Here is a 4,112-nt window from a genome sequence, read left to right as displayed (position 1 = left end):
CCTCGCATTCCCATTGGCCATTAGCCACAAGATATGTTTGATCTGCTGCCTCTGGGGCACGCTAACCAGGGGGCTGAGTTGAAATGGCCTCTCCTGAGGATGCGTCATAATGTGCGTTTGGGTCCATGGAAACCTTGGAATGTGCTGGTTGTTCAGTGGCCCTGCGGAACTCTCCTACCTGAAGGGTTTGATACATCCCCAGTAAGTAAGCTCCCCATGTGGAGACGAGAGAGGTTTGCTATGGTGCCTCAGAAAAGCCCCGTGTGCTGGTCTACGAAAACAGACCTCTGAGGACGGACACATGGAAACCAAAGCTAAGGTTCAGATTAGGGCCTGGGGGCCTGTCCATTTCAACCTTCTGTCTCTGGGGACACTGTCTGAGAGTCTAAGTGGAGATAGTTGCTCCGCTGGTGTCAGAGAGCCCCTCTTAGTCCAGGGTGGCCTACACTATTGATGGCCTCAGGGGCCTTGGAGCTTTTCCCTAACCTGTAGGGTTGTGGTCAATGGATTGGGCACAATTTCCTTGGAGAGGGCAGGCACAATCTTTCGCTGTGGCTCCAGAGGCCCTAGCCTGGCGGTTGTGTGGGTCCAGGCTGAGGGCACAGAAGTCTGAAAACACAAACTCAGCTTATGAGTGGCGCCTAGGGTATGGCAGGCCGGATGTACAGCCCGAGAGGGAGCTCCTGGGCCTCTGAAACAAGGGCGAGTGGGAGGCGTTCCTTCAGGCTTTTGTCTCTGGATGTTGTGTCCGAGATAGCCGTGGATTGGAGGGGTGGCCTCAGGGACTGTGGACGAGTATCCCTCTCTGGGGATTTGTCCCAGCTACCAAGAGTTTGGGGTCATTTTGTGGGAAGGGTGGAAAAGTGTTGTCTGGCTCACGTGTCTCTCCAAGAAAGGGATTCCAGAGCAGAGCCCCAGGTACGGGCGGGGCGACTGGAAAACTCAAACACTGGTGAGGATTGGGTGCATAGGGGCTTGGCAAGCCCCATATGCGGGCTCTTGGCCCAGGCCCTAACAGGCCTTTCTTTGACATGGGGCTCATGCTGAGGGTCAGAGTGTGAATTTTTGCCCAAGCAGCACTCAAGTTTGGGCGTGGCATCAGGGACCAGGAAGGTTTCTCCCACCCTGAAGGTGTGACTCCATGCCAAGAGCAAGCTTTACAGCCACGGGGAAGGAGGAGTTCTGTGTTGTGCTTGCGATACCCAGCTGTGTGGAGAATTGATATAATGTCTAGGTTCAGATATCTGAAAACCAAGGTTAGGAAGAGGTGACGGCATAAGCCCATGGCGTGTCCGAAGTGCTGGGTGTGCGGCCAGCTGTCTCCTTGTCTGTCTGGACGTCTGGCTTCAGGCTGTGTCAGACAGAGCATGAGTGCCTAGAGCAGCCTATCCAGTTCGGGTACCGTCGAGGCCCGAGCAGGTTGATCCTCATCTGGGTTTTCTGGAGAGAGCCCCACAGGGAAACGTTTTTCTTCCCTTGGGCAGACCCTGGGCTGGGTTGTGGTTCTGGAGTTCCTAGTCCGGAGGGCTTGTTTGCCAGGAGTGTGAGGAAGGAAGTCTGAAAACACAAGCTAGCGTGAGGTTTGGGACCGATGGCACGGCAGGCCCACTCTGAGAGGCTGAATCGAGATCTCCTGCACTGAGGTCATTTCAACTCTGAGACGTGCCTCAGGCTAGAGTTTTTGTCCAGCATGGCCTCTTCCTGAATGGTGTGGGGGCCTCATGAGGCCAGGAAGGTTTGCCTACGATGGGATTTGTGAACTACTCCAAACCTCAAGGTTTCCTTCTGCACGAAAGTCGAGTGCTATTGGATGGTTCCAGGAGGCCCCATACGGAAAGACTCGAGAGCAGGTGTCTAAGCATGGATGCCTGGGAACGCCACCTCATATTCCCACTCTTTAGTCAGGACAAGGCAGGCTCAATCTGCGGGCTCCTGGGTGAGCTACCCAGAGGGGAGAGTTGAAATGGACTCTCCTGAAGATGAGTCCTACTGTGGCTTGGTGGCCTGGGAGACCTTGGAATGTGGAGGTGGCTCAGGGACTCTGCAGGATTCTCCAACCTGAGGTGTTTGACACGGCTCCAACAAGGAAGCTTCCCATGTGGAGACGAGAGAAGTTCTGTTCAGTGCCTCAGGAAAGCCCCATATCCTGTTCTTCGAACCAAAGCCTCTGAGGAGTGACACATGGAAAACAAAGCAAGAGTTGAGATTAGGGCCTAAGGGCCTGTCGGGCTCAACCTTCTATCTCTGTTGACATCTGTGTGCATGCCTTCATGGAGGTAGCAGCTCAGCTTGTGTCCGAAGGCCCCTGTGTGTGCAGGGAGGCTCCCGGTAATGGTATGTCCTCGGGGGCCTTGAGGTTTCTCATATTCTGGAGGTGTGTGGCCAAAGGAATGGACAGAGTTTCCCAGGAGAGAGCAGGCATGGTCCTGTGGTATGGCTCCAGAGGACCCAGCCTAGAGGCTGTGTTTGCCAGGGCTGTGGGGACAGATGTCTGAAAAAGCAAACTTGGCTCAGGTAGGGGCCAAGGTAATGGCAGGCCTGATCTCCAGTCCGAGAGGGGAGATCCTCTGGATATCAAAGGAGGGCAAGTGGGAGGCAGTCGCTCAGGCTTTTGTCTCTGGGTGTTGCGTTCACAGTGGCCGTTCAGGGTAGGGGTTGCTTCAGGGGCCGAGGAAGAGCCTTCCTCTCGGGGGATTGTCCAAGCTCCCAAGCCTTCCTCTCGGGGGATTGGGTTCATTCTGTGGGAAGGGAAGAGTACTGTTTTCTGCCACAGGGGACCCCCCAGGAGAGGGACTCTAGAGCACAGCAGTGGGTTCCCTCAACTGGAATACACACCATCTAGTCCTGCGTGCCTATGGGCATGGCAAGCCACATATGCGGGCTCTTGGTCCAATCACTGAGAGGCGTTACTTGAATAAGGTACTCACGCTGAGGGTCACAATGTGTGTTTGTGCCCAAGGCGGCCCTCACACATGGGCGTGGCCTCATGGGCCATGCCGTTTTCTCCTACACTGAAGGTTGACTCACTGCCAGCAGCAAGGTTTCTTGCCATGGGGAAGGAGGGGTTCTGACTTGTGCATCAGGTTCCCCCCTGTGCAGGGATTGGAGATAAGGTCTAGGTTCTGATGACTGAAAACCCAGGTTGGGAATGGATGGTGGCCTAAGGCAGTGGGGGGTCCAATGTGCTGGGTGTGCAGCCAGCTGTGTCGGTGTCTGTTGGAAGGTCTGGGCTCAGGCTATTTGCGACAGAGCATCAGTGTTTAAGGTAGCCTATGCAATTGGGGTGTTGCCGAGGGCCAAGCAGTTTGATCCTCATTTGGGGTTTCTGGGCAGCACCATAGACAAAGTTTTTCTCCTGTTAGGCAGGCAGAGTGCTTCATTGTGGCCCCAGAATTCCCAGTAGGGAGGGTTTGTGGGCCAGGAGTGTGAGGACGGAAGTCTAGGAACACAAGCTAAAGTGAGGATTGGAGCCAAGGGCAGAGCAGGCCCACTAGGCAGAGGCTGAATCAAAATCTCCTGCATCTGAAGTCAGGCTGAGGATCAGACGTTGGCTGAGGCTGGAGTATGTGTCCATGTTGGCAACTTCATGAAGCGGGGGCCTCATGAGGCCAAGGAAGTTTTCCCACGCTGAGTTTGGAGGTTGCCCCAAACCACCAGGTTTCCTTCTGTGGGACATTCGAGTCCTGTTGCATGGCTCCAGGACATACCATACGGAAGGACTGGAGAGCACGGTTCGAAGGATGGATCCCTGTACAGCATGCCTCGCATTCCCATTGGCCATTAGCCACAAGATATGTTTGATCTGCTGCCTCTGGGGCACGCTAACCAGGGGGCTGAGTTGAAATGGCCTCTCCTGAGGATGCGTCATAATGTGCGTTTGGGTCCATGGAAACCTTGGAATGTGCTGGTTGTTCAGTGGCCCTGCGGAACTCTCCTACCTGAAGGGTTTGATACATCCCCAGTAAGTAAGCTCCCCATGTGGAGACGAGAGAGGTTTGGTTTGGAGCCTCAGAAAAGCCCCGTGTGCTGGTCTACGAAAACAGACCTCTGAGGACGGACACATGGAAACCAAAGCGAAGGTTCAGATTAGGGCCTGGGGGCCTGTCCATTTC

Source organism: Mustela nivalis (assembly GCF_964662115.1).
Source record: "Mustela nivalis genome assembly, contig: HAP1_SCAFFOLD_63, whole genome shotgun sequence".
NCBI lineage: Eukaryota > Metazoa > Chordata > Mammalia > Carnivora > Mustelidae > Mustela > Mustela nivalis.
The sequence above is the reverse complement of the archived record's forward strand: the minus strand, read 5'-3'. Positions refer to the sequence as shown.